Source organism: Lissotriton helveticus, chromosome 10 (assembly GCF_964261635.1).
Source record: "Lissotriton helveticus chromosome 10, aLisHel1.1, whole genome shotgun sequence".
Taxonomy (NCBI): domain Eukaryota; kingdom Metazoa; phylum Chordata; class Amphibia; order Caudata; family Salamandridae; genus Lissotriton; species Lissotriton helveticus.
The window spans coordinates 225,874,516-225,890,330 of record NC_136071.1 but is presented as its reverse complement, the minus strand read 5'-3'; the positions used below and the strand labels follow the sequence as shown (position 1 = coordinate 225,890,330).

Genomic DNA, 15,815 nt, shown 5'->3' with positions numbered 1-15,815 from the left:
GGATCTCTGCTAAAATATTGCTGTCTACTTATTAGGTGTAAGCTCAATCAGGAAACTAAAGATTCCAGGTGGCCATTGGAGATTGGTTCCTCAACACACCTTCCCTGTTCTTATCAACATGTAGGCCATAGCAAGACACTGAACTCTGATCCACGGACGTAATAACATGACGTCCTGATGCCCCAGGAATTTCTTGTCCTGAAGAGGCCCTACAACCCTCCGCTGGGTCGAAACGTTGTCGACACTATACTTGCATAGTCTCAAAGTACTAGAAAAAGAATCTGATACTTGATCTGGAAATTTAATCAGAATCTAATAAGACATCCCTTCTCTTCTAATAACCTCTGTAAATAAGTCACCTTGTTTGAACAGCGAGTTGGGTATGGTCACTGCACTGGGGGCACATATGTCACAACTATGTATATAAATATTTCTCTTTTTTTGTACTGGGTATAGAATTGGTGTGCAAAAATGCTCTTTTTAAGTAACAATCTTTTGACAATAAATAAATATGTTAGTCATTTCGGCTGAATGAGTAAAATCAGTTAACATTGCCGGCTACCTAGGTTTCTGAATTTAGGAAGATTGAATGTAATTGTACGTACCTAATTGACTTGGATATTCTTATTCCTCCGTCTTATGATTGAATCACAGCAAAAGTGTATACCTGCTCAAATGATATTATCTTGTGAATCAGTTCCTTGTGAAAAATTGTAACAAGCTATATGGGGTAAATTCTGGTGATGAAAAATATGCCTGCATCACCAGAAATGAGTGCTAAGGCACCTGCTCAAATTGAGCACTGTCAAGGGATAAGCTGTTATGCTTAAATATATAATAAATTACAGTAAAATTACAGATTAATGGTGTAGAATATGTCTCATTTCATTTCCATACAGTGGTAGTAGAGAAGAACTTTATTCGCTTGTACAGGCAACCATAAAAAGACACAATAATTATCCATAAACCCACGTAAATATATCACATATACATTAAATACAGCATATAAGCCAAGATACAATAAAAACAGCTTAAAACAAAGAAACACCTAACACATTGATGAGATGCTCAGTCCCGTCTTGAGCGCCTAGATGCCAGAACTGCACGTAGAAAACTGAACACAGCAAATAACATCTTCATTCAGGAACAGTTGTAAGTACATAAGAGCTGGTCATACTTGAGTGAAATTCCTTGTCTTTAACAATGGAATCAGAAACTGCTTTCTGGGCCAACTATAGTAATTAAAGGACATTACAAAATGTAGGCTATCCTGCGGGGACCTATTGTTGCAGCCGGAGGGCGTCCTGTTACCAGAGGGGACCCTTCCACAGGGTGTGACCAGCAGATGGTGTTGTTGATTAAAATGAAACCTGGCCAAAAGAAGTCAGTCTCGCCTACTAGACAATTGGGCTAAGTAATGCTCCTTACCCTGAACAGACTTTAGCAGCAACTGTCCCCTCACCAAGGATTTCGTCAGTTCAGCCCCTTCTCTCAGTAATGTTGTCTGCTCAAAATACAGCTCTTTTGTGGATTGTAAGCCCAGGGCCACAAAAGAGTGGGTAGTCAAGTAGTCATCCGTCCTCCCAAAAAGCAGCAAATGCGGCCTTAAAATGGGCTAACCAGTGGATTCTGAGTGTGCCATCCAATGGCAAGAAGTCCCAGCGGATCAACCTATTAAGCTTGAGATCCTTCCTGGTCCAGACCTTTATCCAGCTGAGACGGGGACTAAGAGCAACTCTATCGGCAAGAAACCTAACTCCATGTTCAGCGTGCACTGAGAAAGCAGGCGTAGCTTGCGGAAACTGGACTAGTCGCCTTAGAAATTTGTTTTCAGTCGTCTGAATTTTGTTAGTCTTCACATACTCCCAAACCTTACTACCATACTGGGTAAGGGACACACACTTAGAATTATGAATCTTAAGCAGGACTAGCGGAGACCAAAAACCTAACCTAAGAGTGAAGTTAGCCACAGTAGTTTTAACAAGCTCAGCTCTCTTCATCTCCAACAGAGACTGCCAATTGTTCTTAACATCAAATAGCACCCCTAAAGAGGGAAAGGCTGAGACTTTGCCCAGGGTGTGGTGGCCCACTTTGAAGGCCTTGGAGCTAGTGGAGCATGGTAACATTTGTCCATGAGAAGCTGCAGCCCCCGGCCGTGCTGGTTATCCGGACCAAATCTTCGGTGTATAACAACAGTGGAAGTGACCTCAAACTCACTCTGGGACAATCAGCCAGAGCTGAGAGAAGGGCCTCTTCAAGCCCATTACATATAAGGTGAACAAAAATGGTGTAAGGATACATCCCTGCCGCATCCCCCTACTGGTTGAAAAGGGCTGAGTGCATGCAGCACCGTGCAAAAAACGCATGGAGGCAGAGGTGTCAGAGTGCAGATCTACCAACAATGCCACTATATTAGCCTCCACCACTAACTCAAGCAACAGGGCCCCAATTTAGCACGATTTAGCCTGTCAAATGAGGACTTGAGGTCCATAAATGCCAGATGGAGGGATTCCAATTGGGCTGCTGTATACATATTTATAGTTAGGTAAAGGTTCAGGCATTGGTCAGACGTTGACCTCCCTGGTTGAAACCCCATATTGGATGTCCGTGAGAATATCAGTAGCATCCCACCAAGCCATCAACCAACTGATTGCTGCCATTGACCATGAGGCGGCACCCTGCGTTTTGATTGCTGCATACAAGACCTGAGTTGAAAGGGGGCTCCAAAGCTCATCATCGATCCTAAACAGGTTTGGTGGAATCCCATCTGGCCCAGAGCCTTATTGCTGGTTAGCTTATTTATACCCTTGGTTACTTCTTCCAAGGTAAAAACCATAGGAACTTGCCCCAGCCCTCTCGCTACCATGATCTAACCTCTGCCACCTCCCTATAGTTGTAGACCCCTGCATAATGGTCTACCCAGTGTTGCTCAGATATGTGGGTGCATATAACAGGGCCAGTACCATCTTCAAAACAGAAGAAGGTGCTTGCAAGGGAATTATGTTTTCTTGCTTTTTTTCTTTCAAACTTTCAACAGAAGGTTGGTATATAGAGATTCAGTACCACCTTGACCTTTTATAAACCTGTTTGTATTTACAAAAGCAACTTTATAATTTATGAAAAAAGTAATACATTCCAAATAGCAATAGTCAAAATGGAAGCTGGTAATTACTCAAAATAGTACAAGCTACACGGGAAGTAAAGTTTTTCGATTGTCTTTATATATCAAAAAAATCATAACAAAGGGTAAAATTATTTAAAAACTGTGCAAATGCATCAGAGGAAAACAAGTGAACAAGACATAGACTAGTTGATTCTTGAAGATCACTTGCGTTGCAGACCACTCTTTACTAGTCAAAAACAGCTGATCTTGAACATATACAATGATATTGCTGTAACGATTTGATCGAAAGAAGTAAAAGATGTGGACTCATGTGTCGACGTTTCGGCCTTATACTGGAAGAATCCTTAAGGCCATCCTCAGGACTCACAATCTTATAAAAAATCAACCCTTCCTTAGTCTCCACTCGCAGCAGACCGTGTGGTCGATGCGTAGTCTCACGAGAACGTTCTCGTGAGACTACGCCACGACGACTGTTACTCTTTTTGAAGCCATTGCAGAAGTAAGAAGCTTTGATTTTGGATGCGGATCAATTACGCCATAGAAAAACCCATTTAAGAATTTTGCCATTATAACAGGAATAACTCTGAACTTAAAGTCCCACATCGACCACGCGGTCTGCTGCGAGTGGAGACTAAGGAAGGGTTGATTTTTTATAAGATTGTGAGTCCTGAGGATGGCCTTAAGGATTCTTCCAGTATAAGGCCGAAACGTCGACACATGAGTCCACATCTTTTACTTCTTTCGATCAAATCGTTACAGCAATATCATTGTATATGTTCCAGATCAGCTGTTTTTGACTAGTAAAGAGTGGTCTGCAACGCAAGTGATCTTCAAGAATCAACTAGTCTATGTCTTGTTCACTTGTTTTCCTCTGATGCATTTGCACAGTTTTTAAATAATTGTACCCTTTGTTATGATTTTTTTGATATATAAAGACAATCGAAAAACTTTACTTCCCGTGTAGCTTGTACTATTTTGAGTAATTACCAGCTTCCATTTTGACTATTGCTATTTGGAATGTATTACTTTTTTCATAAATTATAAAGTTGCTTTTGTAAATACAAACAGGTTTATAAAAGGTCAAGGTGGTACTGAATCTCTATATACCAACCTTCTGTTGAAAGTTTGAAAGAAAAAAAGCAAGAAAACATAATTCCCTTGCAAGCACCTTCTTCTTAATAGAATATAGCCCAAGCTCGCAAGGGTTTATTGGGTTACCCACCTTTTTTTCTATTATCTTCAAAACAGGGAATATTCACTACCCTCCAAAGAAAGAGTGCTATCTCACATCCCACTAGCCTGGGTTGGCTCCTCCAAGGCTAGTTCTTGCAAGGAGTTTTTACGGTTGACTATTGCTTGCTTGTAGGCCTGCCTCCGGGCTGCCACACGGCTCCTATTTCTAAAGACCTGCTTCAGGGCCACCTTCAGTTGCAGGAAGCACTTAGAGCAGGTCTTGTCAATCCATTGTGGATTTTGCCCCACCGAATGGGTTGAAGAAATGAACAGTATTTCCTTGAATTTACCGGCAATACCCTTTAATGCTTGAAAGATATCCTTCTCGGGGCGTTTAAGTCGAGACAGATGGATATCTCTTGGGCCGCTTTAAATAAAAGGGATAATCTGGGCCAGGTCCACTTGGGGCCATTTTAGTTGCCTACCTTGGTCAACAAGGAAGAGCCCTCTAAGAGCCCCACCCCCGATCAAGTGGAGTCCATGAAACCTTCCAGTTCTACGAACAAAGGATTATGATCACTAAATGGACTGTGAATGATAATGAAGTTGGTGATACACAAAAATAGGGGTGCAGAAACAAAAATAAAATCAATAATAAAGGTGTAGCCCCACCCCTTAAAAGCTGGAACAATAGAGTTAGGAGAGTTGATCAATTTGTCCAAGGCAAACAAGGTTATGGGATTCTAAAATCGCTCCAAACTCCATACCTTCCTTTGATTGAATAAAGTGGAGCCCATCTGAGACTATACACCTGAACTCTGAAGCACCACTCATTAAAGGACAGTCACATACATGATAATTAAAGTCCACCACCAACATTATCAGCTCCCCTCCCACCCACACCCCATGTTCCAACCTAGATTTCAAGGACAGACTTAAACTTTGAATGCTGGATACCCCAACAGACCCGCATCTAGCATTGTAAAAGTTCACCACTGGGATAGGGGACGAGCCTGGTACAGATAACATTAGCCCCTGCAACGTTGTCATGTCCCACGACAGATCGACAACATGCCTGCTCAGCTCCCCTGCCACAAAGATGATCAAACCCCTGCTTGCCCTACCTGCCACCAAGGGCACTGCTGGTACGAAATGTGTCTTATAACCGTCCAAAAAAAGACATTCTTCACCTCCCACGGGGGATTTGACAGGCTGGGGAAGACTTCTAATAGATTAACACACCCAGGGGTGAGGAATATGGATTGGGGGCTCCCAGTCAATCACACGTCTCAAGGCTACTCAAGGGGGTGTAAAAAAAAAAGGGGGGGAGGGCTACGATGCCATGCAGGTCAGGAGGCTTGGAGGAGGATAAAGCAGCCCGAACAGGGGCCACAATGTTTTTTTTTAAATGTACCACCATGCAGTCAGCAACTTTTATGATCCTTACCCACCCAACGTACTCTGCGAACCATGATAGCGGAGTCAGCAATCTCCACCCCTACGTGGGCGTGCAGGTGGAGCCAATGCACCACCTTATTTTTTAACTCCCAGAAAGGCTGAGGTGCAGGGTTTGATCGAGGTGGGATGTTCTCCAAAACCACAACATAAGGGGTAGCCTCAGGTGGCAAATTGAGTATATCCCAGTACTCAATAAACAAGGGTGAGGCTATGGTTCTATGGTGGCTCTGCATTGTAGGGGGGACTTGGGACAGGGAGGCCCTGGGGATGTCCTTGGGATCTCTCCTTGGCCTGGTGGAACAAGCTGTGTTCCCGCATACACCATGAGTAGAGGTGGTACTGCCCAACGCAGCATGAGCCGCAGAAACAACTGGCTCAAGAGGAATAGACTGCCATGACTACTTGATTAAGTTGAGCCAGAATTTCGCCCACTTTGATCTGTATGACGTTTAGCCTAGACATGATTGGTTCAAGTTTGCCATTTAAGACTGCTTTCAGCACAGAGATTAGATCCTTACTAAATGGGTCCACCCCTCCAGGTCGAGGTAAATTGGAGTCGAAGAGGGAGGCTACATAGAACCCAGGGTTTCCCGCCTGTGCATGAGCCCCCTGTTTCCTTTGCTTACAGCTCGGACTGATGGGGCAGGGGAAATTGAATCAGAGGCAGTAGCCCTGGTGGCCCCACCAGAAGACGCCCTTTTGGTTTCCAGGGACCCCTTCGACCCCTCTCAATGCCTCACCTGCTTGTGGCACACTTCCCTTCCCTTCTCGTGAAGACCGCTGAGGGTGAGGGATGACCAAGTGAATACAGAGAAAGGCTGCTCCTAGAAAACGATAACCTTCTTTCTGCTAACTCAATTTCCTTAGGTCTCACTGATCAAGCTCGAGTTAGAAATCCTTTAATGGTCATAACACGCGATGCGGGATGAGTCAATGGTACCTTATAACCAGGAGTTTTCCTCTTCCCCATGAGTCAACTGCTAAAATAGCACAGCCTCTCCTAATTACAGACCACAAACATTACCAGGACCCCCAAAGACCCCTGTGCCAAATAGGCCACCACAGATCTAACCACACTGAAATACAATTCCCCTCCCGCACTCATGCTGGAGTGCAAACCAACTAGTCCAACCTATCCAGTCACAAATATAACAGTACTTTGGTACGGGCACTGACCAAGCAATCCTGGATGGAGCGATAACTGTTAGCTGGTCACTACCACCCTTGCCGCCTACTGGGAATCAGTCCAATAGGGCCATCAGTTTATGAACCACACACCAGGAAGATATTCAGCCCTTCCAGCCAGACCACATTCCAGCCAGTACCTTGGTCAGCCAGGAGGGGAGTGGCCCGCCAGCCTCTTCCCGGCATTAACAAAAAATAGCTTTTAATTTCATTAATAATTATTGCGGCAGCTGCACTGGCTCCCGGTGCGCAAGCGAATAAAATTCAAGATTTGCCGCATCACCCATAAGGCAGTGAATGGCAACATGCCAACATATTTGGCGGAGAAGCTTAGTCAATACACTCCCCTTAGAGACCTGCGATCCAGCTCTAAATCCCTTCTCAAAGTCCCACGCATTAACAAGGCCAGGACCGGGGGGGAAGGCTTCTTCCTACCTTGCACCTCGGAACTGGTATTCGCTCCCACTTACACTGAGGCAGTGTACGGACCATTTCCATTTTAGAAAGTCCTTGAAAACATACTTGTTCTAGATGTCTCATACAGTATCAGAACATTCTTATTCATTCGCAAGCGCAGAGATACCCCTTCGGGGGTGATTCATGCGCTATACAAGTAAATAAATAAAATAAATAAAAAAAGTGATACATAGAATTAATTAATTTACATTTTTTAAACTGTATTGTTACTTTACCATTTAAATTCAAATTAGGTTCTCAAAATATTTTATAATTAGATAATAAATATGTGCAATTTTAATATATTTCAACATATTTTATTTATTTAACTTTTTAACTATTTTAAATAATGTAATTTAACATTATTTCCTGTTGGGTTTTATTTTAAGTCACTACCTCCATTTTTAGGTCTCACCTGGCGAAAGCAGCGCATGCACTGCCCTCGCCATGGAGAGCACCTTTTGGAATCGATTCTGCGATGGCTCGCATGTGCGCGTCTGCAATGAACAAAGATGGCTGCTCTCGCCATTTGTCCATTGCAAACAGCATGCGTGTGTCCGTGGGACTGTGAACAGTCCCTCGCCATTTTGTTGCCATAGCAACGAAAAAGTCGCTTCGCGTATGCTTTGCGTTTTTTGTTGTTGCTGTCAGTTCCCCCAGCTGTCCTGACAAAAGTGGATGCCTGCTTGTGCCCCGGGGGAACTGTAGGACAGATCCTCGGCACCGAGTCTCTTGTTCTTTTCCTGCCCCCAGGGTTGGGCGTGGTGAGTTGCAGAGGGTTATTTTACTGCTTGGATCCTGATGTGTTCGCGGTCCGCCAGTTGTCTAAATGGCCGTCAGAGGGGCTGGCTCTTCCTCTGCATGCTTCCTCTGATATTGGGCCTAGTCAACAGTCCATTACTGACCTTTTCCCAGCCTCCTTGAAGGGGCGCTCCTCAAGGTCCTGCAGAGGGGCCAAACCAACTCACCCCACCCGCTCTCCTCACCTCGGCCAGCATTAGTGTCCTATGGGTAGGCGGGTCTGCACACCTTCCATCCCTCTTGTTCTTCTCTCTGGGGTAGCCGTCTCCTGCGGCTCTCACAACTAGGTTCACCTCCACGGTTGGCTATAATCCAGTGCACTGCCAGCTGGTCTCTCTTCTCAACTGGGGTGGGGTCAAGATTTCCTTCGGCTTCACCATTTGGCCGTGTGTTCTATGGACCGTCGGCCATCTCTGCATCCGATGGGGAGCAGGGCTACCTTGCTGCTTCTCCCTCGGGTCTCCCTCCTCAGGCTGTGTGCTCGGTCAGGCTTTCTCCACCACTCCGCTCCCGCTGTAGGGAGGTGTCTGCCCAGTCCGCTCCACGAGCCATGCACCTTAAGCTGCTGGGGCCTGCCATTTTGATTTTTCTTTCCCCCTGGTCTCCTTCCCGCGGCCGGTCCAGCCCACGCCCATCGGTGCAGATTTCAGGCCCAGTCGCAGCTTGCAGGGAGTTAACACTCCAGGGTGCAGGATGGTGCAGGATTACTGTCAGGGGATAGGGAGCCTGCAGCTACTACTTGTTGTCAGCCATCTTACCAGCCACGCACTCCCCTCCACATGGGACTTTTTTTTTAAAACTGTTTTTATTATTTTCATTCAAAACATCGGCACAAAATCACAGTATGCTCACAAGTATATGGTACGAATAGGATACAGGACCATTGACCTTTATCAACTTTCGACCCCTCATGCAATAGGATATCAAAGAGCATAACCCCGGGCAAGCTGCTCAAAACAGTCGCTCTACTCCACCCCGGGTTCATCTTCCGAACTGTCCCCATGAGAGTCTGGTATTGTATCACAGATATCTCCCCGGTATGTATTCCATGCTGCCCATATTTTGGTCCATTTCCGGGGGCACTTACGATTTATGTAGACTGTCCTCTCCGTCAACATATAGAGGTCCATGTCTCTGCACCAAGTATCCAGCAAAGGTAGCTCCACCGCCCCCCATTTCTGTGCTATATTACGTTTCGCTACTATGAGTCCTAGCGTGGCCCAAGCCTGCCCAGGATGTGACAAATCGTTCGGTTCCCACACGTTTAGAAGGCACCTGCACGGTTCTGGCAGAAGTGATACATTCAGTGCCTGGGACATTGTTCGAAGAACTGCCCGCCAATATTCTGCAAGTGCCGGGCAGTCCCATATTGTGTGAAAAAAGGAACCTTCCTCCCCACACCCTCTGAGGCAAAATGGATGCTGTGCTCTCCCCATCTTGTGCAGCGTAGTTCTAGTGTGGTACGTGTGGTGTAGGATCTTTAATTGCACCAATCGGAGCCTTGCCGGTATTCCTACTTCCCTAGGTGATGACAGTGCCTCTTGCCATTCGGTTTCGTCCATGTCCCCTACATTCTCCACCCACCTATCTCTTAGGGGGATTGTCGGGTCTGGTAAATTATTAATTATTTTGCGATATGTGAAAGACATGGCGCTTCTGAGCATGTAATCTGTCAGTAAGCGGTCTTCTAGAGGGGACGCCTCAGGGACGTCAGTGTCTTGTGGTATTGCCGCCAGCAGCGCATGGCGTATTTGTGCGTAGCGGAAAGTCTCTGTCGGGCCTAGGTCATATTGTTGTCGGAGCTGATCAAACGGTAGCACACCCCCCTTGTCCCAAAGGTCTCCCACTGTTGAAATACCTTTATTATCCCATTGGTCAAACCCTTTGCATTTTCTAAGTTGTCCTAGCCTCTTAGTATACTAGAGAGAGGTGAGTTTAGTAATGACACCCTTCCATCCCATCGGAGTCTGCGCTGTGTGCCACACCATGGCTGTGTGTTTTGTGGGTCCCAGTAGTGTAGTAACTTGTCCTTTATTGTATAAGGCTGCAAGCATATTCCCTGTGCCTAGTTGAGCCCTATCAGCCCTATATGCGGGGTCTGCCTGTGGTGCATGTATCCATTGATTTACTATCTTGAGGTGTGCCGCCCAGTAGTACAACTGGATGTTGGGGAGTGCTATCCCTCCGTCATACCAGCTACGGTGCAATTTTGTTTGTGCAATTCGTGCCGGTCTATTACCCCAGAGGAGCGTGGATACCTGTGCTGCTATCTGTTTGAAGTATGCATGCGCTACTGGATATGGAGTGTTTTCAAGGACGTACTGAAATCGGGGTAGGGCCATCATTTTGAATAAGGCAGCCCTTCCCAGCAGCGTCAAAGGAAGGGATGCCCAGTGTTTCACATCTCGTTTCAATCGTTCCAGGGGGGGTACCAGATATTTGGTGAAAAAAACAGCTGTGTCTGCCGTAACGTGTATGCCTAAATATTTCAAGGAGTCCTGCGTGACCACCAGTGGGCAATCATCAGGGAGTTGCGGTGCGGGGCCCTTTAATACATATAAGACAGATTTAGACCAGTTGATAGTGTATCCTGATATTTTCCCGAAACTATCACACGCCTCCAGTAGCACCGGTATGGAATTCTCAGTGTCTGTAAGGTATAACAAGACATCATCCGCGTAGAGAGAGAGGCGGTCCTCCCATCCATCCGTCCATCGTATGCCTTTCAGCAATGGTGCACCTCTAATCCAAGTTGCCAGAGGCTCTAACGCCAACGCAAAGAGGAGCGGCGACAAGGGGCAACCCTGAGGCATCCCCCTCGACAACAGTATAGTCTCCGATAGGTGTCCATTAGCTGTGATACGTGCCAGCGGTTTTGCGTAAAGGAGACGGATCCATGAGCAGAACTTAGGACCGAATCCCAGATGTGGGAGGACCGCAAAACGGTAGTTCCACTCCACCATGTCAAAAGCCATTCTCGCATCCAAGGACACGAGAACTGCCGGATCTGATAGGGACGGTGCCTTAGCCAGTGCCCCGTGCAGGCGCCTGAGTTGCAGGGCAGTGTTCCTATTTGGCATAAAGCCCGATTGGTCCGGGTGGATTAAGTATGGGAGATGTGTGATCAGTCTATTCGCCAGCAATTTAGCCAGTATTTTAGCTTCTGCATTCAATAGGGAGATTGCGCGATAGGAAGTGCATTCGAACGGGGGTTTTCCTGGCTTAGGGATGGCTACTATCTGGGCGATTTGTTGATCAAGCGGAAGTTTGCCTTTTTCTAGACTCTCAGCGTACATTTTTAGGAGGTGTGGGCTGACGGTTCCCGCAAGCTGTTTGTATAATTCTATCGGGATCCCGTTAGGTCCCAGTGACTTTCCCGATTGCAATGAGTTGATTGCTACTTGTACTTCGTCCTCTGTAGGATCCACCTCCAACTCCAATGACGCTTCTGGCGTCAACTTGGGCATGTCTATATTGATTAGGGATGCTGCGGCCTCCGCCTCCGATACCCTCGATGTCGACGTATACACCTCACGGAAATGCCCAGCCAATTCCCTCACTATGGTTCTGGGGTCCGTTGTGAGCTGACCCTCCGCCGTCCGTAGCTGCACTATGCCTCTATTGCCTCTCTCTCGTCTGTCTAGCCATGCCAGGAGTTTTCCTGCCTTGTCTCCTACCTCATATATCCGGTGTCTGGTTGCCGTCAGGGCGGTTATTGTTTCATTACGCAGGTATTCCCTATAGTGTTGTTGTTTAAGGTGAAGAGTGTGTGTCGCTTCAGGTGTGGGGTTTGACGCGTGATCTGACTCGGCGTTGTTCAGTTCTAGCTCTAGATCCTTAAGCTCTCTTTGTTTTTCCCTTTTATGCCCTGTAATGGCTGCAATCGCTTGCCCCCTAATGACCATTTTATAGGCTTCCCACACCACCGAACGGGAATTAACCGATGTAGCGTTTTCGGCAAAGAAATATTTAGTGTCTGTACGGAGTTGTTTCCGAATTTTGGGGATTTGTAAGTACCCAGGGTAGATGGGGTAAAGCCTGCGCCGGTATTTGTGGTGGTAGGAGATGGTCAGTACTACCGGCGAATGATCTGATACACCTCTGGGGTCAATCGTAATGTCTTCAACATTCTGTAGGTTAGATTCCAACGTCATAAAATAGTCTATGCGAGACAAACTGTTGTGTGCGCTAGAGTGGAACGTGTATTGACGTGCTGTGTGATGGGTGTGTCTCCAAATATCGACCAGTCCTAGTGCCTCCGTGAAGCTCTGTAGTCGAGAGACTTCAGGTGCGTGTGTCTTGATTGGGTACCTGTCTAGGTTGGCGTCCATAGTGGCATTGAAGTCTCCTCCAATAAGGAGGTCACCCTCCGGTAGGGTAAGTAAAAATTCACTAAGTGCTGGGAGGGCCACCGCTTCGAGCGCTGGGGGACATACACCGACACCACATTGATAAGCCTACCTTCCCATTGGCCCTGTAGTGCGGCAAATCTACCCTGGTCATCCTTCCTGGTCTGGAGCACTATAAAGGAGGAATTTTTCCGGACCAATATGCCCGTACCCCGAGAACCTGAGGAGAATTCTGAGTGTATCACCATCCTGTAGCCCACCTGTCTAGTGCCTTACATGCCGTGCCTGTGAGGTGTGTTTCTTGCAATAGCACCAGTGTTGGAGCTCGGCGCTTTAGGGCCCTTAGCACCAGTCCCCTCTTAATTTTGTCCCCCAACCCGCGGACGTTCCAAGTCAACAATGTGAGGGGAGGCACCCGAGCTTCAGGGGTAGTGTCCTGTGCCAGATCAGCCGGGGTGTGTGTCGTCATGGGTGTGGTGATTAGTGTACATGAACCATCTCCTAATTGTGACCAGCAGGGAATCGTTGCTGCGAGGATAGTGTGTCCTGTCGTGTGTCGTTACAACTTAGAACATTAAAAATCATAATTTGAACTTCCCAACCCCGTATCCCACCCTCCTGCCCTGCCTCCCTGCCTGACGGACTCAGAACCGCCTGCCACCCCAACTCAGCAGAGTGCTTTACCCCTCCCTAAACCAAAGTACTTGCTTGCTGGGGGTAAGAAGTCCAGGGGGGGTCGTAGGCCTTCTCTCCCCTCCAACACCTGTTGCCGACCAGTGTCCAAAGCTGACACGACTACAGCTGTGTCTGTACGCAGGTAGTTCTTCCATGGCTGGCCGAACCATGGTATTGTCATCCGTGGTCCGGATCGTTCGTTTCTGACCGCTGTGAGTTTTCCATTTCGGATTGTTGTGTGTCTTGGCTGCCGGAGGCTTCTGTTTCAGTTCTGCGGCGTTGTTCTCGATTCCCGCGGCGTGGTTTGCCCGCTCGACGCCACCCCTCAAGCCATTTGTGGGCTTCTTCCGGCTGTTCGAAGAACCACGTCTTGCCCTCCACCACCACTCTGAGCTTGGCAGGGAATAACATGGAATAGGGAAGTTCTTGAGCCCTCAACTCCTTTTTTACTTCCAAGAAGCTTCGTCAGCGTCGTGACACTGCTACTGTGTAGTCCAGGAAAAAGGATATCGTTGAGTTCAGGAGTCGAATCGGTGGGGCTACTCTCGCAGTTTGTAAGATGATGTTTCTGTCACGGAAGTTGAAGAGACGCACGAGCACCGGTCTAGGGGGCGCTCCCGGCTTGGGCCTGCCGCCTGGGACACTGTGGGCCCTTTCCACAGTGAAAAAGGTTGACAGTGCTTTGGGCTGCAGCCGAGTCTTTATCAGATCTTACACAAATATGTTCCTGCGAGAGCCTGCCTCCTGGTCGTCCAGCATCTCCGCCATTGATTTGTTCTCCCGCTCGAGCCGGGACACCGTTTGTTGCAGCGTGGTAGTGTCTGTCACCAGGGTTTTGGTGACCTGCTCAATGTCCGTTACCCTAGCCGACATTTTCTGGAAGTCTGCCCGCAGCAGGGACACGTCCGTGGAGATAGTTCCCATCATCGCTGGACATTTGTGAGGGCTGCCATTATGTCATCTAGAGTTATTTTGTGGGACCCGTCGCTCTCTGCGGGCTTTCCCGAGGAGTTACGCCCCTCGGGAAGCGGTGGAAAGTCCTTCCCGTAGGCATATTTGTCCTGCTTGGACTGTGTGGTCTGGTTGTGTGGGCCCGTCCTGCCATATTGTCACTGCGAGAATCTGTTAGGCTCTCCCCCCTGTATAGTTAGGTCCTGAAAGGTCCCCTCAAGCGGGTGATTGCCGGAGGGAGCCTGGGGGCTGATGATGGACCCCCCTCTTCGAGGGTCACCTCCGTGCGCACTACGTAGATCGCGCACTCCGGGCTCTCAGATGTCGCAGGTTCTTGCTTTTGTTCCAGGGGACACCTGTCCGGTGGGCGACCAGGGGGGGAGGGAGGTACCTCCCACCTGTATGTGCCTGGATGGTAGGGGACGGCCGCCAATATGTGGGCTGTTGGAGGCCTGTGTCTGCAGTCTAATTTAGTCCCCGGCTGCACCTTCGCTGCTAGGCCCCACCTCACCTCCGTACCTTTACTTGTACACAAAACACGGAGTTTGAGGCACCTTCAGGCCCAGACGTGTGCTGCTATGGCCATGTGCAGTGTTCACTCTGCTGTGGGGCGCAGTTTGCCTCGGCCGCCTCTCGCACCGGGAGGCTCTGTAAATCGAGGTCTCGGCCTCAGCTCTGCGGTAGGATGCGGCAGTCCGCTCTCGGCCAGCACCCGTTCCCGCCGTCGGATTTACACCGGAATTGTCCCGGTAGTCGCCGCTGGGTCCTGGCCGTCGGCGCAGGTGATTGGGGTATGTTAGTGCAGCGGATTAGTATGCCGATCTGCTCGGAAGGCTACTTTACCCCCGGAGCTACTCTAGTCCGCAGCCATCATGCACGGCTGCTAGCTACGCCCCCCCTCCACATGGGACTTTTGGGAGGGAGGGGTGGGGGGGTGAGCAGACACCAAACCAAGATGAGAGTGTGAAAAAGGCCGCTTTATTGAAACAGGTGCATATTCACAACAGTACAACCTTGGCAAACGCCTTACAAAACTAAACCTCACTAATTAAACTATCACCTTAAAACCCCAAACGTCAGGCCCGCCCCTAATACGTCACAAACCCCGCCCCCACCCTGCACAACATAATTACACTTCAACAATATAAAACCAGCGTAATCATTTACATTATCCCAACCCAAAGCATAACATCACATTCCCAAATTGTCCACCAACAACTTACGTTAACCAAAACAGTGTAACCACCCCACGAAACATCTCTTTAAACTTCTCCAGCCATAGCCCCATTTTAACAGAACCCAACAACCTTCATGTCCCTGCTGGCAAAGAACCCCCAATTTCCGCCACCCAGAAACGAGGGGGGGGGAAGAATTACACCCATCTCTTTCTGCCCCCCAGAAACAACACAACTAATGACCGCTTAAACATCAACCAATAAAGTTCTGAATTTTCAAACACCTGGAAAGTACCTCTCTCAATTCTAACAAATACAAATCCATCCCCAGTCGAGACAGATGAACCCATCGGCGCGAAAAAACTCCAAAGTGTCATAACGAATGTCTTTATGAGACACCCGCCCAAAACCTAAATCTCTGCAAAAACGGTAGACCTCCAAATTTAATTTTCTCCGTGCCTTGTCCAC

At 47.9% G+C, this 15,815-nt stretch overlaps 1 protein-coding gene across 1 annotated transcript in view; it reads left to right on the top strand.

The window, feature by feature from the left end:
* Positions 1–15,815, top strand: part of SLC5A10 (solute carrier family 5 member 10) — a 733,155-nt gene that overhangs the window by 129,718 nt on the left and 587,622 nt on the right.